The 23,498-nt window shown below is 43.2% G+C and overlaps 2 protein-coding genes across 3 annotated transcripts in view; both read left to right on the top strand.

Annotated features, from left to right (window-relative positions):
- LOC146977901 (flotillin-1) overlaps positions 1-19,856 on the top strand; it is a 364,493-nt gene extending 344,637 nt beyond the window's left edge. Inside the window, exon 14 of the mRNA XM_085790691.1 lies at positions 19,828-19,856. The gene's annotated coding sequence lies outside the window, so the exon portion shown is untranslated. The remainder of the gene's footprint in view (positions 1-19,827) is intronic.
- pvrl2l (PVR cell adhesion molecule related 2 like) overlaps positions 1-23,498 on the top strand; it is a 407,983-nt gene that overhangs the window by 60,486 nt on the left and 323,999 nt on the right. The gene's annotated exons all lie outside the window — the stretch shown is intronic.

Here is a 23,498-nt window from a genome sequence, read left to right as displayed (position 1 = left end):
AGACACAAAAACAACGACCATTAAATAAAACAGATTTAAATAATTGCACTCTGTAGGATAAGAACAAATTATTGCACAGTATTGATTGTTAAAAAGTCTCATGGCTGCAAGCAGAACAGACTTCCTGTACTGTACCTCTCTCTCCGTCTTGCATTTTGGAGGGATCAGCCTGTCACTGTGTGTGCTGTTTCTAAAAACCTCCAACCTTTGTGCCTTTAATTGATAGGAGGACATCTGCAGCCAGAACACACTAACAATGAGAATCTCAACTACAGTGTAGAGATATGACTTCCTGTCTGAACCTGCAGCACATGAACACTGTTAGAGACATTTTGTGTGCAATATGTGTGCATTTATGTTAATTTGATGTAAACTGTACTGTGGGGGTGCGGGAAATTAAGTAAAAGTAAAAGTAGAAGAACAGGTCATTTACTCCAGTTCCAGTACACAGGTTTTGACCATCGTCGTCATTGTGTAATTTGCATTGTGCAGTTTGCATTGTGGCTAATACGTGAGCCCTTTGTTTGATTTTGCAGTACAAGTTGTTGGTAGTTCAGCTCAGGTTGCATATACTGTGTATGAGATAAGAGCATGAATACATGTTTGATAACCACATTACAGTTGCAATTAGGTTCGATTTGTAGTTTTCTTTTGCTAAAACCAAGTCACTACAAACGCATCACGTTGTTGTGTGAGGTTCAGGGTCCCTCGTTCGTTCTGAAAACGCAACATAAAGAAGTGAAAAATGAGAAATAAAAAAAACAACATCCCCTCAGAATGGAGACGTTGAGCTTATACACTCTTACAACAGGCTTCGTAGCTGTCGTACCTCAGTCAGCATGAACCGCTATGAAAAAGTCACTAGAGTTTTACGTTGTCGTACCGTTCCTGTGGTATGAGCTGTTTTTTTCTTAAAGGGATAGTTCACCCAAAATTGCAATTGCACTCATTATCTCCTCCCCCTCATGTGGACTAAGGGCTGGGAGAAGTTTCAGAGTCCTCCGTGGCTTCTCTGAGTTACAGGGGGTCTCGGCGTAGCAGTGCATGTCCATATAACAGTTGCAAATGGATACCAACTGTCTTCGTAACAAAAAGAAACACCAAAAAACATCCAAATACCTCCATGCTGCTCGTATGTAATGTCCGTCTTGTATTGAAGCCCCGAAATGCGAAATTGTCCCGAAAAAAATTAAATAAGTCTATATTTCAAGCTTGTTTTGTTTTGTTCTAAAAAATTAAATAAGTCCATTTTTCAAGCTTGTTTATAGTGGAAGCTCCTCTTCCCGGTTCGTCATATTTGGACGAAACAGGGTCTTCCACTACAAAACAAGCTTGAAAAATAGACTTATTTAATTTTTTTCGGGACAATTTCGCATTTCGGGGCTTCAACACAAGACGGACATTACATACGAGCAGCATGGAGGTATTTGGATGTTTTTTGGTGTGTCTTTTTGTTACGAAGACAGTTGGTATCCATTTGCAAACGTCATATGGACATGCACTGCTACGCTGAGACCCCCTGTAACTCAGAGAAGCCACGGAGGACTCTGAAACTTCTCCCAGCCCTTAGTCCACATGAGGGGGAGGAGATTATGAGTGAAATGTCTGGAGAAAGTGCAGGTGGGAAATCCCTCAGGTCGTCTGCAGCTGCAGCTGTATTAAAACTCCAGACATTATCAACTAAATGTTGATTAGAAAAAATAAAAAAAGATTTATTTTGGGTGTCACTGTCTACAATAACACTCTGGGATGGCGTTGTGAGATTTATCCACTCCCTTAAAGGACTGAATTTATTTAAATTTTATTCAGAAGAACAACACAATTATTATTATTTATTTATTTTATTTTATATTCTGTTATGTAAAGATAAACTGTGTTGAATGGAGAAGTGGTTGCACCTGTCCAGACTCCAGACTCCAGACGACAGATGACAGACGGACTGAAGGACTGAAGGACGGAGTGAGAGACGGACGGAGGAGAGGGACTCTTCTGTCTGGGCGTCGCTCCACCAACTATGTTTTCTGGCGCTGCAGATACTTTCCCCTGAGTGTCAACACTACACACTACACACACACACACACACACACACACACACACAGACAATGACATCGCCCGGGGCAACGCCTGCCTGGCTCAGACCCCCGACTCTGTTCTTCCTCATTCTATATGCTGTGTTTTTTTTTTCCCTTTTCTCTTCCACCTGTCAAATCCGCTCTCTCTTTTCTTTTCCTCCATCTCTATCTTTTCTTTTCTTTCTTGCCCTCCTTCCTTCTCTCTCTTTCTTTCTTTCTTTGTCCTCCAGACTCTTTCTGCCGTTTGACCCTCTCCTCACATTACTTTCTCTTTACAGCCCTCATTTCATTTACTCCTTTTTTGTTTTGTTTCATCGATTCAATCGTTTTCATCCATCTTTCTTTCTCTCTCCTTTTACTCCGCCTATTTTTCTTTCTTTCTTTCTTTTATTCATTCCCTCATTAACTCTCCCGTCCCCTGGTGTTTTATCTCTGCTTCTCTCTTTCATTCATCCTCCTCTCTTTTTTCTGTCTGTCACTTCTCTCATTAATTTTCTCATCTTCAGCTCCCTCCATTTTTCTCCTCCTCCTCCTCCTCCTCCTCTTCGTCTGTCAGTCAGTCTGTGTGCGAGCCGCCGGCCTCGCCGTGCAGCGGTTTGTCACTGGTTTCATTAATTCATTACCGTCAGCGGCTTCACATGAATCTTTCTTCTCCTTCATCTCTTCATCTCTTCATCTCTCTGGGCCTTTTTGTGAGTTATGACGTGTTGGATTTGAAAAATAAAAAAGCTCTGGCGGTTTTGTCACATCACGACCGTCTTCATCGTTACGTCTCCGTCTGTGGGAGTTCATCAGTGTCTCTGCAGCTGTCAGTCAAACTGTGGTGGGAGGGGGCGGGGCCACGGGGTCTTTATTTCTGTGGGCGGAGCTTATTCTTTGATTGACAGCGAGCACCAACGACAGGTTCCTCTGTTTCTTCATTTGTCAACATATCATATGCGGTGATGTCAGAGCGTTGCTTTTAAATGAAGTCATTTACACCGAGCTCACACCTGCTGCCGAGGCTGCTGCTTCGTTGTTGTAGTCCAGTGGTTCCCAACCTTTTATGGCTCATGATCCATTCTAACATCACACATTTCTGGCGACCTCGACCCCGTCAATTAAGATGCACCAGCTCAGATTTTATATGTTACATTTTATTTAAACTCGATTTATATTCGAGAAAGTGAAAGTATAGAACAGTGGCGGCTGGTGCTAAAATAAATTGGGGGGGCGTCAGATAAATAAGATAAATAAAGAGCATTGCTAACTTCACATCCAGCAGTAAACAGCAGTCAGCAGCGGATCAGCTGATCTCTCCCTCCGTACAAACGCTCCGTTCTGATCTAGCCCCACTGGACTTTCAAAGTAAAGGTGACGCAGCTGAAAATTAGTTAGGCTAAATAGTGAAACAGCGGCGCCTTTATAGCCGATTTTAGGATGAAACTCTGAACATAACCTGAAACAACAGATTTTTCTTTTGCTGCGGCCGCCATTGTCTCCTGTCTTGTTGTTGTTTTCTGTCTGCTCCGTGTGCACGCCATGGATGTATTAGGTATATTAACGGTGCACGCGGGTGAGTCTGTAGCTGTTTGAGTGACAGGCACGTCGCCGCTGCCAGGGGAGTGACTTTGATTGACAGGTCAGGTATCATGAATCAATCCGATTGGATGAAAAAATGACCCAAACGCGCTGATTGGCCACGGGCGCAGAGAGCTGCGCCCGGAGGAGAATCTTGAAGTGACCAATTAGAGACCAGCATGAAGTCACATGGAAGCCAAAAGTTTAAGAGCCCACATACACACTCATTAGGCCGGCGCCCCTCGCTATTGAAATGTATGAAACAACCCAGAATAAACCCAATATGGAATGGAAAGGCTTACGAATTTCAAAGTAAAACCCATTGTATGAGTGAACACTGAACAGATATGGTAATTACTTTTTATTATATTTATGTTTACTGTGTCTACACTTTTTTCCTGAAATTTTGATGGGGGCGGCGCCCTAGCGCCCCCTATTGACCGGCCGCCACTGGTATAGAATACAGTTGTTTAAGATTGTATGTCATATTTTTAATAAAGTAAAAAGTATTTTTCATCTTGGTGTGAAAACAGTAAATGAGACGAAGGTCGCAGCGGCCATCTTGTTTTCAGGTCTCAAAACTTTTTTTTGTCCGTCTCACTTCCATGGACACAACGTCTCTGTAACTCCTCGACGGAGCTTCTTCACATTTTGCGAAAACCTGAAGTTGGACTGGAGGTCAACAAGAGGTCAAAACGAGCCTTGTTATTTCAGTTATCACAATAAAACTTTGAGTGCATTTATTCAAAACACACAGTTATGAAGTATTAGTGCTGCATGATGAACAAAAACATGATTTAGTGATTGTATACAAAACCAATGATGTGACTTTTGTTCTTTTCGTCTAACAGATTCAACAACATACATCTACAAATAAAACACACATTTAACGACATAAAAATAGATCAAAACATTTATGTGCATACTACATTATACACGCACCATAAATTCATATCATAACTCAATAAATAAATGATTAAGTAATTCACTCTACAGCAACCTGCACTATTTTTCTTGTTTTTTGGCAGTATGTCTTTGTTATAAATAATGATGTTTAATGAAAATATCTCAACATAACCAAAGTTTTTCGTCTCTTTACATCTCGAGAACATGACTTGTTTCGTCCGTGGCGTCTCCATAGCGACACAGTGCTCGTCGTGATGCTGACAGGTACCAACAATATTGTGACAGTTTGTCAGCTCTTTATGTTTTTGCACTTTGACCACGTTGTGTCTGAGTGGCGGAGGGATACATACAAACGAGCCCTGAGGAGGTTGGATCTACTTTGTGACATTTTCTAAAGGTTTCATTAATAAATATCCTCGTGTCGCCCGGACGGACGCTGGTGTAGATTTACGGGGATTGTACCTTTACTCTCCTTCTATCCGTCTTTCTCTCCTCTCTCACCTACTTTCTCTCTCTCGTTCATCTCCTTCCATGTTCATTATTCTTCATCTCTCCTCCTGTCTCTCTTTTTTTTAACCTCTACCACCTTCTCTCCTCATCCCTCTCTCTCTCTCCGTCTCTCCGTCTGTCTCTCTGTCTGTCTCTGTGATGAATCAGAAGAAGGTGTGAAGCACATTAATGGACAAAGACAGTGAGTTGGAGACCAGGAGGATGGAGAGATAGAGAGATGGAGGGATGGAGACGGAGAAATGGGCCAAATTCAAAAAAGAAGAAACTGGAATGAAATCTAAGGTGCGACATGAGGAGTGAGCTCCGACTCGGCCCCAATTTAACACACACATTTAAATAGACATTGCCTGGGGAAGAGGGGGAGAAGAGAAAGGAAACGAGAGGAGGAGGAGGAGGAGGAGGACAGGGGGGAAAGAAAAGATGGAGGATGGAGCGGAAGGTGCATGTGGATGTGAGAAGGAGAAACCAGGTTATTCTGCAGCATCGGGGTGGAGGGTCAGTTTATTTTAGTGTCGTCGTAAAGCTGCAGAGGAGAGCTGTCATGGAGACGATTTAAAGGTGTTAAAAGAAAAGAAAAGAAAAGAAAAGAAACAGCAGGATGATAAAAAAAATATAGAGAAGTTAAAAGTCCTGAAGTCGTGTTATTTTTCTTTTTTTCCCTGCAAACTCTTTACTGTGCGTTAGTCAGCATCACAAAGAGCAAGAGTCACCAGTTAATAATGAAAAACATCAATGAATCATCATCATCATCACATGGTTTCCCAACATCCTGGTGTTTCCCTCGTCTCTCTTACAGGAATTGATGTGTAAACAGGAAGTGATGAGTTTGAACTTTATCAGACGTGACTCAGTGTCGATCAATCAGACTTTATTTATACCGCACAAAGTGTTTTACACGGTAAAAACAAACAAAACAAAGCAGAAGTAAATCCAAAAGCCACACAACTACACACACACACACTTTCTAACATGTGCATAAGTAGTTTAAAGAAGGTCTGTCTTACTCTCAACTCTCTGCAGTGAGAAAAACCAAATAAATAAAAGGAAGGAACTAAAAAGTTTAAACGCATTAGTGCAAGGACATAAATAAAAATCACTTAAATTATACAATAAATAGGCTCAGAAGACTCGTTAAAGACTAAATGATTAAAATAGATGAATAAAAGGATAGGAGAAATAGAAAAACCTTTATAATAAGTCAAATCGAATCAGTGACTTGTGTTGGAAGACGATGGATTAGAATTACTCCTCTTTCATCCACATGATCTAATCCATTCTTTCATTGTCTTGTTTTTGTATCTTAAACCTTTTTAAATGCACATATTTTCCTCTCCATTATCTACAGTATCAGGACGGTAGCAGCTACATGGGCTCCAATGAAATGAGATTAAACTTTACATCATTATTCAAAAGAAAAAATCCAATAAAAGAAAATAACAAAGACAAACAACACAGAGAACAGTAGCTAACTACCACTGTAAACTTTATACACAGTGACAGTTGGAAACATAAATCCAATAGAAACCAGCAGCAGCAGCAGCAGGTTCATGTTACCTGCCTTCTTCTGCTTTATGTGACATTTAATAAAAAACGCTCTGAAGCCGAGTGTTACCTGGTTACTACTGAGCACGACAAGTCACACTGTGCAAAAAAAACACACACACACACACACACACACACACACACGCATGGTGGTTGTAGAGAGCGGCGAGGAGTCGGTCCAGCGGCGACCACTTCAGAAAGTCTGACAGCGTCTCATTGTCACAGCGCCGAGGAAAGTGTCTGAAAAACTACCGACCGGAGTCAAACGGTGCAGATGTTAGGACCAGAGATCCAGCTGCTGATGATGATGATGATGATGATGGTGATGATGACGATGGTGATGGTGATGATGGTCCTGCTGCTGCTCCTCTCCGGGGTCAAACACACCAGCTCTGACTTTTTATTAACACATGGATGGAAGAAGTTTGTAAAACTCAGGAGGACTTTTTATAGTGAAAATAATGATGATAACTTTATTTTTATTGCACATTTTATTATCAAAGTGAAGCAGTTTATACTTGAGCAAACAAACAATCATCATCTTAATACAGTAATAACTCTATTTTAAAAGCATCTTTTTTTTATATACACAAATAAAGCAATGCATCATGAGCCAATGAACGAACAAATAAAAACAGACGGAGCAAATAAACAGAATATATGAAATATATTTAAGAGATAAAACACAAGATAACGATGATTAACTGAAGCAACTCCAACTTCTCTACTTTGTTTGTAGAGGATCAGATCTTTAAACCTGAACTCTCCAGGTCTGGTCTCTAACCCTCCTCTCCTCCATCTGCATTTGTTTTCAACGAAGCCGGTGAGAAATCAATAACGTTAATTTATCATAGGGGAGCGCCGGGTCGATTGATACACTTTTCATTTAAACGTCTTTTTCAAAGATGACGTTATGTACACAAACATTTTTATCATGTGATCAACAACTCACATGTGTATTCTCTTAGTTACAAGTGTAATTTAACACATATGTCGGATAATCGCGCTGTTTTATAACTTTGAACGTAAGTTGACATTTGTCTCAAACGCCCCACCTATGCGGGTCGTTTGAGACACAGAGGAGGAACGGTTGAAACAGCATGTTTTAAACAGAAACTACTGACCTTACTCTCGTTTACCGCACGTAACATTTTACTTTCCGTAGTCAAAAACCGGTTCGCGCTAATAACTTTTGAATGGCGTGACGTAATTTCACAAGCTTTCCCAGGCTTGTGTGGTTTTCGAGGAAATCGCTCTGTATCAATCGTCCCGTGTATCAATCGACCCGGCGCTCCCCTATAGCTATGCGTTACAACGTGTGAACCGTAAACTCTCAAATAAAAGCCGAATCTCAGTTAGAAGTCGGGTCTGTTTCTATTTTCTACAAGTTCGTGTGAATGTACAAAACCTCTCAAAGCCCACGATCGCTCAGACACAACGTGGCCGAATTCACAAGCATTTAGAAAACAGGAAACTCATGGTCCAACTCAACCTCAGTTAGTTGTATATGATTTTGACCCGAACCTGGGACGTTCGGTCGCGTTATTGTGTCCGTTGAGAACTCTATTTAGAAGTTTAATCAGTGCCGATTGTTTAATTAAGGTAAAAATGTAGCATAGTTAAGGAGAAAATCCTGCATAATTCCTCTTAAAAGGTGATTAAAAGGACTTTAACATAAATCCTAAAGAAAACAAAGAGTCAGCTGAGACAGGACCGATGCTCTCCGTCTTCCTTTGGTCCTGGTTTCAGCATTTATGCTAGGATTTTTTCTTAGGAATGGTGGCGTGGCTAATTTTAAAAAACAGCGGCAACAGCGACCACTGATCTGTACTGAGACTGTTGTTATTCTGTCACCTGAGTTAAATGATGCTGCGGAGAAACACGCTGTGGTCCGTCATCGAGGTGCAAAGAGTAGATAGATACTGAGCAAGATAGTTAGATAGAGAAGATAGAGACATGCGGCGGTGGTGGATTTGCGACAATTTAAAAAAAAAAAGAAAGAAAGAAATTTGAAGGAGCGGCGGCTAGGATTTAGGAAAGGTGGCCCGCCGTTCCTAAATGAATGTAGAGGAAACACTGGGTTTAAAACTGGAGCAGCGAGTTTCCAGTTTCTTCTGGAGACGTTGGTTGCAGCGCTGCGACCTGCTGCCGTCCTGTCCAGTCATGTTCGTAGCAGCAGGAAAGTCAAAAAGCTGTTGAAGACGTTGGAGACTCAGTGAAAACTCAACAATCATGTGTTCATCATCCTCATCAGACTGAAGCTGTGCAGCCGGACAGCGACAGCCCAGAAAACACAGAGCGAAACAAAAGAGTGGCTTCCACTTCCAGACTCACAGCAGCGGTTTCCTCCCTCAACAGGAACAGGAGAACTTAAGACTCCATGGATTATTAATGACTGATCTCTGAGGAGCCGCCCCACCCTCACCCTCCTCTTCGTCCTCCTCTTCTTCCTCCCTACGCTCTTTATTCTCCTTCCATCCATCTCTCCTCCTCCTCCTCCTCCTGAGTTCATCTGTTTTCACTGATTACCCTCTTCTCACCCTCCTCCTCCTCTCTACAGCCTCTCACTTCACTTCATCTTTTCACCTCATCTCTCTCTTTCTCTCCACTCCTTATTCTTCTCCTACACCTCCTTTCCCTGCTCCAGACACTTCAGTCGCTCATCTACACTACTACATCTTCCACTCCGGACTGAATTTCAGTTTCCTTTTTTTTTGTGTGTGCATCTTAGGACTCTGCCAAAAAATCAATTCACATAAGAATCGCAATTCTCATTCAGAATCGATATAAAATGTCCCAAAATCGATTTTAAAAAATAAAAAAATGAAACAAATCTGCTGGCTGTCGGCCTCCATCTCCTTAGAATTTAAAAGGCAGCATGTTTAACTGCTATTATAACATTTTATAGCATATTATAACTATTTTTTTTAAATAAAGAGGCACTTTTAATTGTGTGATGTAAGCAATATGTGATGTTGCTTTTATGCAACAGTTTCAACAATTCCATCTAAGCATGTCTAAATGTGAAAAAGACACTTTAGTCATTCTTTCTTGCAAAGCAGACTGGAGTAGATCATGAGGATCCTTTGCACACCGACAGACTGAAGCAGAAATCATTAGGAATCAAATCGTTTTGAATCAAAAATCGGTTTTGAATCGAATCGTAGCCCCCAAAAGTCAGAATCGAATCTAATCGTGAGATAATACGTAAAAGATTCCCACTCCTAGTGCATCTGTTCACGACTTGTAGAAACTTTCAGAAAAGAAGTCTTTACTATAGCTACTTTCATAAAAAGTGCCTGGTCAAAAAGAAAAAGTGAATTATTTTTGTGAATTCCATGTGGTTTTTGTTTTTGTTTGGTTTTGTCTGTGCTCTGATGATTTTGTTTGGTGTCTAAATATGATGATAAATGTGTCTTGTAAGCCCTTCTAGGCTGGGCGCCTTACAGTAATTGGTGCACGACACGTAAATAAATATAAATTCATTCATTCATTCTGTAGACAATCCCGGCGCTCCAGGTTTGAATGAGGTCACATGAGCACGTAGTGAGTTTCCAGCAGCGTGTGGGTGTGTCCGCTGGATTCCCGCTAACACATCCTCCCGTTTACAACCTGGAAGAGGACAGGACTTCTCCTCTCAGTGCTGCTCGGTTTACCTCCGTCAGCTTCACCTGATCCTCCTCCTCCTCCTCCTCTTCCTCTTATCCTCTCTAAGTGTGTGTCATTTTTAAAAGGCCGTAATAGAGCTCTTCACTGCAGAGCTTATGAATTGTTTATGGAAAAAGTGTTTTAACCTTGACTCTCTCCGCATGAAGCTCCACCGACTGAAATCAAGTCCTGATTAGATCCGACGCTCGTTAGCCGCGGCTCATAGAAAAACGTATCAGACTTTACATTATTATATTATACAAGTATGATGATGTCAGAGTGTTGTTTCCCTTTGGTGTTTGGATGGATGGATGAGAGTGAGAGTGAGGCAGCAGAGCTTGATCTCTGCAGGACGTCAGAGTCCAGCTGGAACCACGGAGTGAAGATGAAGCTTTAGACACAGTCATCATCATTTAGAGAAATAATTAAGATCAGTAGAAAAGATTTGTAACAACGACTCGCAGCTCGACATTCTTTCTTTCTTTCTTTCTTTCTTTCTTTCTTTCTTTCTTTCTTTCTTTCTTTCTTTCTTTCTTTCTTTTTCTTCTTTTCCTTCTTCTTTCTCCTCTTCCTCCTGTTGGCCTTTCACACTGACACAATCCATCTCTTTCTTTCTTTCTTTCTTTCTTCATTCCTTCCATCCTTCCTTCCTCCTCCTTCTTCTTCTTCTCCTCCTCCTCCTTCTCCTTCTTTTTTCTCCTCCTCCTCCTCCTGTTGGCGTTTCACATTGACACCATCCATCTCTTTCTTTCTTTCTTTCTTTCTTTCTTTCTTTCTTTCTTTTTCTGCTTCTTTCTCCTCTTCCTCCTGTCGGCGTTTCACACTGACACAATCGGTCTCTGTCTTCCTTTCTTTCTTTCTTCTTCTTCTTCTTCTTCTTCTTCTTCTTCTTCTTCTTCTTCTTCTTCTTCTCCTTCTTTCTCCTCTTCCTCCAGTTGGCCTCTCACACTGACACAATCCATCTCTTTTTCTTCCTCCTCCTCCATTTGCAGCGACCTATAATTATCCTCATTACAGATTAATCTCTTGATTATTAGATTTTTCTGTCTGTGACATTTTTGTTCCCAGCCTCGGGTCAAAACACTGTTTGTTGCGTGTGTGTGTGTATCCGTGTGTGTGTGTGTGTGTGTGTGTGTGTGTGTGTGTGTGTGAGAATCGTCCAGAAGGTTTCAAGAGATTGAATTTAATTAAAGACAAAGAAAGACGTTGATCTTCTGTTTTCTTTTCGCTGATGAATCGCTTCATCTGGTTTTTAATGTCATTTATTTATTAATCAGCAGAAACATTACAGTTGCACACACACACACACACACACACACACACACACACACACACACACACACACACACACACACACACACACACACACAGCTGTAGTTATGAGCTTTTATCTCTGCAGTTAACACATAAACCAGTGTTTTGCTCTTTCTTTTTCATCTCTCTCTTTGTGTCTCGTCCTGTCAGTCCATCTTTTGCTCCTTCTCCTCCTTTTTGTTCAGACCATTGTTTTCCTCTAAGCCCACTCCTCCTTTTAAGAGCCGAGATGCTCTTAAGCTCCTTGTTTTTCCTCCTCCTCCTCCTCCTCCTCCTCCTCCTCCTCTCTGCCTCGCTCTCCATCTCATCTGAGCAAATTGCTTTGGACGATGTGTTCAGGTTGGAGTGCCCTAGATTCTCTTCTCTCTCTCCTTGTGTGTAGTGCATCCTTTTCTTCCTCTGCCCATCTCTGCCTGCCTTTTATTTATTCAGATGGGAGGATGAAGAAGAGCGGAGGAAGGAGAAGTCATGTGAGAGAGAGTGAGACCAGTAAAGAGGATAAGTGGAGAGAAAACAGTCTTAACCGACTGAAAATTGAGTCAATGTGTCTTGTTTCCTGCTTAAAGAGGATTGGGAGCAGTTACATCTGTGTGTGTGTGTGTGTGTGTGTGTGTGTGTGTGCTGCTGCATCTTCATCCCTCACATCACACTGACCGACACATGTTTCTGTTGTTCTGATAGTCGTTTTCTACATGATGGAGTCTGGACCTGATCCAGGTCTGATCCAGATTCTTGGCAGGAACCTCAAAGAGACTCTTCTCTGGGTTCTGCTGCTGTCGTGGCTCCGTTTTCACCTAATTTGAAAGTAAAACTTTATTCATAAAGCAACATGTTCGGCCTCAGGGTGTCAGAGTGTGTAACGTTCGGGTGTAGTAGGACGTCGGCAGGTCGACACCTCCCCAACACTTTACTGTCGGTCTCCACTGCCACTGTCATTACAGTAAAAGCGTAAAATGGCCCAAAAATGAAAATATAAATGAATAAAAATGATATATGGATAATAAACAAAAGCACATTTCAAGCGGATTGTCCTACATTACGAGTTATTGAGGAAGTTTCTAGTCACAAAAACACAAATGACACGTAGCCTATGAATTAAACATTATTAAAATTAGCCTAACTGACTAGCAACTGAGCAGTAAAAAACAAAACAAACAAGGCTAAAACAATTTTTTAAAATGTGATTAATCAAATAATTAGTCAAATGAACAAAACAAGAAAAATTTTGACCAAGAAAACATAGCTACTGGATGAAAAGTAGGCTAGATGAAATCCACACGACTGTCGTTCTGCTGCCAGATAAAGACAGATCATGTAGTTTAGCTTAGCTTAGCTCTTAGCTTAGCATTAAGAGCTTAAGTGGAAAAGGATTGTTGAAGAATCACAGAGTCCAACACAAGATCAACTCAAGATTAAATCATCGATGAACGTGTCTAATGTTCAGAGGAAGGACAGAGGCAGGCTAACAGTTTCCCTTTGTTTCCAGTCTTTATGCTAAGCTAAGCTAAGCTAAGCTAAGCTAAGCTAAGCTAAACTGCTACCAACTGCGAGACAAGGACGTGCGGTTTTTATACCTTAGCAAATGCAGTATATTGTTGTTGATTCTTCTCTTTGTGATCTTCTCTGACCTCGTCTATGAATCTTTACGTCCTGGAATTTAATTTAATAACAATTGCGAAAGAAAGCAGGAACGAGCCGAGCTGCAGCAAACAAATCAGAAGTCGTCTTTGTTCTGTTTGTTTTGTGTTGAAGCTGAATTTAAAAAGACGACAGGAAGAGGACGACCATCAGTCGCCTCCTTCAGCTGCAGCTGCAGATGTTATTGATACCGGTGTCATGATCAATTCTGCTGATGGAGCTCAGTCATGATTGATTATTTCCTGATCAATTTTCTGTGTGGAGGATAAAAAGAAAGAAAAAGAATAAAGTATTTTGCTTATGTAGGTGTTTACTTCACACCACGGCCACACTGAGCACACCGAGATATAATCAAACTTTATTGAAGGATTATCGAGCACCGCCTGCCTCTGAAAGCATCGATTGATTGATCGATCGGTCAATCGATCACAGCTCATGGGGGGCGAAGCCAAGAGTCTCACGGTTCTGGATCTTTACACCCAAGGAAATCTAAAACTAACAGAGACCGTCCAACTCTTTCTGTACAGAGGTAGAAAAGATAATCAATCGCTCGGATGGATTTATAAAAACACACAAGTCATAAAAACTCGTCACCTGTACAGTGAATGAATCCGTCCTGTACCAGATTCATTGTGCAGCGATTCGCACAAATTGGCTCGACTGCCTTTTAATTTTAAAGCTGCATGAACTGAATAATGTATCAGTCACTCTCTGTGAAGGCCTTTACCTTGAGATTAATTGGCATCGGAGCAGGAACTGATGAGTCGGCGTGTGAACCTGCTCTGTAGCAAACTGTACTGTAGCCTAGTAGGGAAAAAAAAGGAAAAATCTTTAAATTGACTCATTATTCGTCATTATTTTCCTGAAGCGGTGACGTGGCAGCAGCAGGAGGAGGCCGAGGTGTGTGCAGCTGTTGTAAAAACCTGAACCTGAACACGACTGTACAACAGAATCTGGGGCACCTGTGATTTCAGCGGATTTCATTATCCCCTCTGAACATGTTAATGAAACGCAGAGGTTGGAGGGTAATTCATTAACGCCGCTCCACGCAGGAGAAGAAGGAGAAGAACAAGCAGCAGCAGCAGCAGCAGCAGCAGCAGCAGCAGCAGCAGCAGCAGCAGCAGCATTCTGCTTATCAGTCCAAATCCCAAATTGGGGCCGCGACAGCAAAGAGCATCCCATTCCCACTAATTGGAGCTCTGCAAAAAAAAAAAATCAAACAGCAACGAGGAGCGGCGGCAGCGGTGGTGGCGTTCGCACCGGTGCCAGTTAGTTAAATGAAAAGAGGGAGAGAGGGAGGGAGGGAGGGAGGGGGGGAGGAAGTGATTTGGCCAAAAGGTGGATCTACTCTGAGCACTTAGCACCACAAAGAGTTAAACAGATTATTATAGGTATTAGCTGCACAGTGGCGTGTGCACTCAGCAGTGAAAGGCCACCTCAGCAGGAAAACGTTCAGGAGAGGAGGGGGGGATGGGGGGGGTAGGGGGGGGCAACAGCCTCTTTCTGCAGAAACAATAAACCGCAGAGAATAATGAAGCTCCACTGTCGCACAATTAGTGCTTTTATCATTACACAACCTGCTGCTAACAGGGAGCAGAGCAGGGACAGACCAGCAGCAACAACAACAACAACACCGGGACGAGGAAAAAATAAAATTTAAGCCTCAAAATGACCTTGTTCTTCAAAAAAATTCTGATTTCAGTCGGTTTTTGAGCAACAAAAACTTCCAACTTCAGGGTCAAAGTCTTTGCAAACGCTGCGTTCCGTTTACCGGCTTTATAATAATAATAATAACTACACACTATGAAGCATTTTGAAATGTTATTAATGACTTAATTCATCATTTATAGATCATTCATCCCACACTGACACTAATTAGTCTCTTCTGTCATTAATAAAAACAGATGTAGATGTTTAACTCTGGGGTAAATAGCTCATCCATAATAAATGAATGAATCTATGAACTCACTCAGTGACCGTTATCAATTATTGCAGCGCATCTTAATCTATCTAAATAGTTTATTAGTAACATAAAAATATAATATCAATAATATGACATTAACTCATTGAGTGCCGCGCTCCTTTCCAAAGTTTTAGTCAAGTGTACCGGCAAATTAGACCATATTTGACTTTTTATTTTAGAGCCATAGTGTATTCTATATTATTGCCACCAACACATACTGTAGCTCATTTGAAAGGTTTAACTTTATCCTTCAAATGGCCACAAACCGTTTGTTTCTACGTGCCTCCGTTCCTGAGAAAAGTCAAGCTAAACATGGCTGGGTTTCACCAAAATCCCTCCTTTTTTTCTAGAAAAGGAGATAGAGCGTCTTTTATGAAAGGTGCGCTGTTTGTGTCTGTCGCTCTTCAGACACTCGCATTTCTGGATCAAAGGGCTCGTATAAGATAAATATACACAACAATTGTTGTTCTATTCACAAAACCACCATCGGGGGCGGGGGGGGCGCCACTAAACAGCAATAACACAGACGCAGCGTGCAGTGTCACAGCCTCTCGCCGCGGAACGTGAGGCTCTGCCGGCCACAGCGGCTCGCGAACACCGGTCCCGCCGGTGGTCGCGGTCCGTCTGTGGTACGGGTCGGTGGTGCCGGTCTGCTTTGGTCCAGAGACCATCAGATTTTACCGCGGGAGGACTTTGGGGAGGACACGGTGTTGCTCCAGATGAAGACCGGGCGGGACAGTGGGCTGAGAGCTTCCTGGTTCAGCTCCCAGCTGCTGCAGCCTCGCGGGTGAGAGCGGAGCAGCAGCGGAGCAGCTGCGCTGCATCTGCATGCAGAACTCCGTTTGCAGAAGCTGAGTTATGATAAAAACTTCCAGATCATGAGCTGTCATGTGACTTTGATCGTCATCTATTTCAGTTCTCCTCGTCGTAGAGTCCCCAAATTTACATATAATGTGTATTAAAGTGTCTATTTTCATAATTTAAAAAAAAAGCAAAAAACGAAAAATTTCGTTTTTGGCACTCAACGCATGGGAACGAAAAACGAGAAATTACGTGGTTGGCACTCAATGAGTTAATAAAAAAAAAAAAGGAAAATCTGATGTGTCTCTCGTTGTTAGGAAGAAAAACAAAGATACTTTTAGCCTTTTATGAGCCGTGATCTCCTGTTGTTTCGTCCTATTGGTCGGCGCGGGTGTCATCGATGGTTACCATGGCGACCTGAGGTGAGCCCGGGACATGATGAAGGTGTCTGATGTTTTACTGCTGAAGAGGAGAAGGTCTGACTGACACCGCGGCCCAGTGTGAGGCGGCGTGGAGCGTGCTGCGTTCAAGGACGGTGGAGTAGAGTGGATTCTCCTCACTGGACGTGTGTGTGTGTGTCTGTGTGTGTGTTTGTGTGTGTGTGTGTGTGTCTGTGTGTGTGTGTGAGACACCACAGCTCCTCTCTGTCGGTGTGTTTCTCTCAGACTTCAGGCTGTAATCGCACAAAGCTGAGCTGAGCTGCACCAACCAGACCATCCCATCGTCTCTAATGGCGTGGGCTCGGCGGCTTCATCATTATCGGCGCCGCGTCGTCCAGCCGACCGCTCCGGACGACGCTGCCGCCATCGCCTAAACTCTCACACTGGAGCTGACGTTGCCAAGCGACGGCTGGAGACTTGTGGAGAGCTGAAGTTAAAATTAGTTTTTTTAAAGAGAAACTCTGCAGGATTTCCACCTTAAAGGGATAGTTCAACATTTTTTGCAAATTGGCCCATTGCCATAATCCCTATAGTCATAGCAGTAGGTTCGTTACCTTTAATTGTCGGTGCAAGCTATTTTTAGAACGGTGGAACAGAGCCGTGAGCTGCTCAGAGCTAGGCTACGGAGGCTAATGGGATTTCTTAATTGGTTTCCCTCATCAAACTCATCAAATACACAATCCAACAACTCCACAACACTCTGGTGGACAAGTTGTGACCTGCACATTCACCACACTATGAGATAATAACACAACGTTACCACACAGAGTTGTTTTAGAGGGAAATACATGCAAAACCACAGTTTTTCCTCAAGCAGTCTCTGAATTTCCCTCTAAAACAACTCTGTCTGGTAACGTTGTGTTATTATCTCATAGCGTGGTGAATGTGCAGGTCACAACTTGTCCACCAGAGCGTTGTGGAGTTGTTGGATTGTGTATTTGATGAGTTTGATGAGGGAAACCAAGAAATCCCATAATGAGCCTCCGTAGCGTAGCTCTGAGCAGCTCACGGCTCTGCTCCGCTGATCTAAAAATAGCTTGCACCGACAATTAAAGGTAACAAACCTATACTGCTATGACTATAGGGATTATGGCAATGGGCCAATTTGCCAAAATGTTGAACTATCCCTTTAACTTCTTTCTCCCTCAGCATCGATGTCAATGCTCTGAATTTCTTTTTACAGGAAACATTGTTGAATGTGCGGCCGTCGTTGGCCACGCCCTCGTCCTCTAACGACGCTCTTCTTGCTTCGGTGCTGCAGGTCATTTTAAAAAACACACATTGTGCTCCAAACACTTTGACGTGGCTCGTGCTCTAAGCTAATACCCCCCACCCCCCCTCACCCCCCCTGACCCGGCGTTGGGCTGCAGGCCATTATATTTACACAGAGCGCCGTCATGCGCTCTGCCAGACTCCCATTTCACAGCCTCTTTCCCAGTCAATCTCTCCTGGCCAGAGGCAGCGGCTGTAGCTGCAGCGCTGTGCTGTTAGTGACCTTGGGCTCCATTTGCATTGGCACGGATTAAAGGCTGCCTCACCCCCCCCTCACCCCATTAATATTTCAAAAGTGTCCATTTGTAAAAAAAAAAAAAAGTGATGTCTGATTATCTCCACCTCTCCTGATTCCAGTTAACCCCGCGGGCGCTGGCTCGTTACGTCCCGTCGGCGGCCGTTGAAGCTGTTTGTGAGGCAGCTGCAGGGCCGGAGCGGCGAGCGGCGAGCGCTAAACCAGCGGCTCACACAGCTCTCTGCCCTCGGGGCCGCACAAAACCACATCACAAATGATCAAATCTGCATGGCTGAGTCGCGCATTAGTTTCTGCTTTTTCATGCCAGTTTTTCGTGGCTTGTTTTCTCATTAAACTCAGAAAAAAAACAAAAAAAAAAACTTTTTTTCCCCCAGTTTTTGGTCCTGTGATTTGAAACACACACACGCACGCACAGATGCGGTTTAGTGTTCAGTTCAGTGGGAATTAAAGCGGAAATAATTAGTCGACCAAATAAATGTCAAAAAATTTCAATGAATTATAGGTCCAAACTTGTGAAATGTGAGCTCATGTTGTTGGACGTCTGGTCTCTCTGGGTGGTTTTTGGACTTTCTGAAGCAATAATCGATCAATTGGAAACAAAAATACAAGACAAAAAAAACCACTCAGTTTTAACCCACATGTTCTTCTGTTCCCTTCCTCCATCCTTCCTTCCTTCCTTACTCCCTTCCCTTCGTCCTTAGTTCTTCTTCCTTCCTCTTTTGATCCAATTGACCATCCCTCCATCTTTTCTTTCCTTCCTTCTTTCCCTTCTTTCCACAATCCTTTTCCCTTCCTTTCTTTCTTTCTTCCTTCCTTCCTTCCTTCCTTCCTTCCTTCTTATTCCTTCCTTGAACGAATCTGTTCCCTCCTTCCATCTTTCTTTCCACAATCCTTTTTCCCTTCCTTCCTTCCTTCCTTTTTGACCCAATTAACCCAATCTGTTCTCTCTCCCTCCCTCCATCTTTCTTTCCACAATCCCTTTTCCCTTCCTTCCTTCCTTCCTTCCTTTTTGACCCAATCTGTCCCTCCCTCCTTCTATCTTTCCTTCCTTTTCCCCTTCCTTCTTCCTTTCACTTCGTCCTTCCTTCCTTCCTTCCTTCCTTCCTTCCTTCCTTCCCTCTTTCCCTTCATCCTTCCTTCCTTCCTTCCTTCCTTCCTTCCTTCCTTCCTTCCTTCCTTCCCTTCGTCCGTCCTTCCTTCCTTCCTTCCTTCCTTCCTTCCTTCCTTCCTTCCTTCCTTCCTTCCTTCCTTAATTTCTTCCTTCTTTCCCTTTGTCCTTCCTTCCTCCCTCCCTTCCATCCTTCCTTCCCTCTTTCCCTTCCTTCCTTCCTTCCTTCATTCCTTCCCTCTTTCCCTTCCTTCCTTCCTCCCTCCCTTCCTCCCTTCCTTCCTTGCCCCAGTAGGACAACAGGAGGGTTTTAAACATCTCTTCCAGCTCAGAGTCTGAACCTCCGTGCTGCTGGTCGTCTGGTGACTCAGCCTCATCGCTCCCTGTTTGTCAGAACGAGCAGCAGCACAAACACAAACACTGGAGTCGTTTCTCTTTATGTTTAGTTTTATTATCTGAGTTGTTATCGGAGCGAACAGCGGCCGTGGGCGCCGAGCAGGACCGGGTCACGTTTTACTCATCGCTGATATGACTGGAAGTTGAGTCTGTCTGGAAGGAGAGGAAGAAAAACCTGAGGGGAGAAAATAGAAAAATGAATCTCCATTCATTCATTCATCTTTAGAGGTTTAAACTGTTTATATGAAGTCATAAACAGGGATAATTGTGTTAGTGAGTTATTGTGTCGACTGTTTTGTTGTTTTTGCTGCAGAGATCTTGTCCGTCTGGTTTGTTTCTGCAGAGACAAATAGTTTTATACATCTGGTCTGAGGTCTGAGATCTTCCTCTTCCTCCTCTTCCTCCTCCTCCTCCACCACCATCATCATCATCGTCTGGACACCTCGTTAAAACGCTCTCGCTGCTTCTGCGTCTCCTCCTGTAATGTGTCTAATCTCCGTTTACCTCTTTGCTCCATGATGTGAATTAGCAGGAAGGCTTTAGAGAGCAGGTAGTTAGCTTCCTAATGGGGGTGACTCAGGCTCACTGGACTGCAGATGCATGCTGGGAATCTCGCCTCGGGGGGAAGAAAGAAAGAAAGAAAGAAAGAAAGAAAGCAGCAGAAAGTTTAAGAGCGGAGCAGTTTTTTTTTGTTAAACATGTGTTTGTGCTTCTCTGGAGCGTGGAGCGTGGTGGTGCGTGGTGGTGCGTGGTGGTGCTGGCGGCGGCCGAGGGTTAATGACGGAGTAATGAGATGATGAATGAATCCTCCTCTGTATTTACTGGAAGTTGAGTGAAGTTCCTTTGTGTTTCCTCTTAGAGAGTTACAGCTGTGAGATAAACATCTGTATGAGACATGGAGGAGCAGGACTTTCACCTTCTGGTCCGATTCAGCAGCAGCTCACTGACCCAATCTGTTCCCTTCCTCCATCCTTCCTTCTTTCCTTCCTTCCTTCCTTCCCTTCGTCCTTACTTCTTCTTCCTTAATTCCTCTTTTGGTCCAATTGACCTGACCTGTTCCCCATCCCTCCATCTTTCTTTCCTTCCCTTTTCCCTTCCTTCTTTCCTCCCTTTTTTCCCTTCTTCCTTCCTTCTTCTTCCTTCCTTGAACGAATCTCCATCTTTCTTTCCACAATCCTTTTTTCCCTCCCTTCCTTCCTTTCTTCCTTCATTTTTGACCCAATTAACACAATCTGTTCCCTCCCTCCTTCTATCTTTCCTTTCCTTCCCTTTCTCTTCCTTCTTTCCTCCCATCTTTCCCTTTGTCCTTCCTTCCTTCCTTCCTTCCCTTACTTACATCCTTACTTCTTCCTTCCTTTTTGACCCAATCTGTTCCCTCCCTCCGATCCTTCTTTCTTTCCTTCCTTTTTCCCTTCCTTCCTTCTTTCCCTTCCGTCCTTCCTTCCTTCCCTTTGTCCTTAATTCTTCCTTCCTTTTTGACCCAATCTGTTCCCTCCCTCCTTCCTTCCTTCCTTCCATCCTTCCTTCCTTGACCCAGGATGACAACAGGAGGGTTAAATGAGTATTTCTTCTTGTTTTATTTGAGGCTCTAAACCAGACAAACATCAACAACATTTGGTGCAACAGGAAAGTTTTTCAGTTTGTTTCCGAGCTCTTTGGACGCTTCATTAGCTGCTAATGCTAACTCGTTCTGCTCACTCCTTATTCTTTTATATTCATGATGATTTCATGCACAAGTTTAACTCAGGCTGTAGACTCGCTGCAGGTTTAAGATAAAAACAATTAAGACCGCGGCAGAAATCAGAGATTAGGAAACCATAAAACAAATAAGGATACAGAGGAACTCCTTCAGAGTTAAACAATGTGTGTGGAGGAGCCAGAAGCTCAGGACTCCACCTGCACCTCGGTGTTTTATCATAAATCTGTTGTTCAGTCTCACAGACGGTGAAGTCTGTTCTGTTCTGGTCTGGTCTCTCCTGTGTGTCTGATCAGTGGAAACTACTTTTTTTATGATTCTGCTGAAAAATCAGCAGTGTGAATATTTCTGATGTTGTTTTAGCGGTGAATCTCCTCTGAGCCTCCTGCTCCACTTTTTACTCTCTAAACAGCAGGAAACGGACTGTTTTTCTGTTTTTACTCTTAGTCTTATTTTTATTCTTATTCACACTCTTTTTTTTTTTGAATTTCATCGTGGCCCCAGAAAAAAACTCAGCCCCGGGCGTCACCGCGAGGACCGAGGACCGAGGAGCCAAAGAGGCTCCGACGTCGTGAGCACATGTGGGCTAATGTGTCATCTCACAACAACTCACAACAACACACAGTGACAAACACACACCAGAGTCCCGTCGCTGCCGACCGAGGGTTAAATCCAGTCTGTGACTCCACCAGCAGCACAACACCGACGACTCTGAGCTCCTACAAGATTCAGAGAGTAGTGAATGTAAATGTTTAACATGAGTCCATATGGTGGAGCCGGGCTGCATGCATGTTTGATAGCAGAGTCCTCGGGACCAGTTGAAACCGGCACTGTCTCATTTATTCAGGACTTAAAGGGATAGTTCATCCAAAATTGAAATTTCACTCATTATATCCTCCCCCTCATGTGGACTAAGGGCTGGGGGAAGTTTCAGAGTCCTCCGTGGCTTCTCTGAGTTACAGGGGGTCTCGGCGTAGCAGTGCATGTCCATATAATGGTTGCAAATGGATACCAACTGTCTTTGTAACAAAAAGACACACCAAAAAACATCCAAATACCTCCATGCTGCTCGTATGTAATGTCCGTCTTGTATTGAAGCCCCGAAATGCGAAATTGTCCCAAAACAAATTAAATAAGTATTTTTCAAGCTTGTTTTGTAGCGGAAGCTCCTCTTCCCGGTTCGTCATATTTGGACGAAACAGGGTCTGTTGTCTTCCCGGTTCGTTCAAATATGACGAACCGGGAAGAGGAGCTTCCGCTACAAAACAAGCTTGAAAAATGGACTTTCTTTTTTTTTCGGGACAATTTCGCATTTCGGGGCTTCAATACAAGACGGACATTACAGACGAGCAGCATGGAGGTATTTGGATGTTTTTTGGTGTGTCTTTTTGTTACGAAGACAGTTGGTATCCATTTGCAACCGTTATATGGACATGCACTGCTACGCCGAGACCCCCTGTAACTCAGAGAAGCCACGGAGGACTCTGAAACTTCCCCCAGCCCTTAGTCCACATGAGGGGGAGTAGATAATGAGTGCAATTTCAATCTTGGGTGAACTATCCCTTTAAAGAATCCAACTCTGAATATTTTAACTCTTGAAAATCCACTATTGCATTTTCTTCTTTTTCTTCTGTTTGTTTTTCAGTCGGTTTGTGTGTGTTCTTTAATTCCCAGCAGCAGCAGCAGTGATGTCGATTTTTTCACATTCACAATATGAAAATCTTGTTTTTCTACCCGAGCAGCAGCAGCAGCAGCAGCAGCAGCAGCAGCAGCAGCAGCAGCAGCAGCAGCAGCAGCAGCAGCAGCAGCAGCAGCAGGGGAATAAAAGTGTAATGTGATTTGGGTGTGAGGCCGCCGAGTCCTCGCGCACCGACACGTCCGAGAAAAACAAATGGTGAACGACTCGTTTCAATCAATGACACGGGAGAGAAATCTGTGATCCAAAAACCCTAAACCCCCCCAAATTTAATCAGTTCACCACAATGCATCGCTGTCTATATTTAGAGAGAGAGACGGTTGTGACTGGATTAACTTTCCCTCTGCTGAGGTATTAACTCTCTCTTTCTCTCTCGCTCTGAGGCACGTTCGCTGACATCTGGGAAACGTAGGAATTCACACAATGTCGTTATCACATGCAGCGCCGGGAAAAAACACAACGAACACTGAACGTCTCACCCCCCCCCCCCTTCAAGGTTTTTCCAACCTTTGACTTTCATTTCCTTTTTGTTGCTGTTTGTGATCTTCCTCGGGAATCACAGGTGCAACAGAAGACACAGGAACGTGCTTTTTTATTTTATTTTATTTTATCAGATTCTTTGAAAAGAATCAAAGTTTCTCAGTTTTCTGAGTCACAAAGAAACTGGGTGGTTTTTGTAT

This window comes from Trachurus japonicus, chromosome 11 (genome assembly GCF_045865225.1).
Source record: "Trachurus japonicus isolate A0001 chromosome 11, Traja_1.0".
NCBI classification, from domain to species: domain Eukaryota; kingdom Metazoa; phylum Chordata; class Actinopteri; order Carangiformes; family Carangidae; genus Trachurus; species Trachurus japonicus.
The sequence above is the reverse complement of the archived record's forward strand: the minus strand, read 5'-3'. Positions and strand labels throughout refer to the sequence as shown.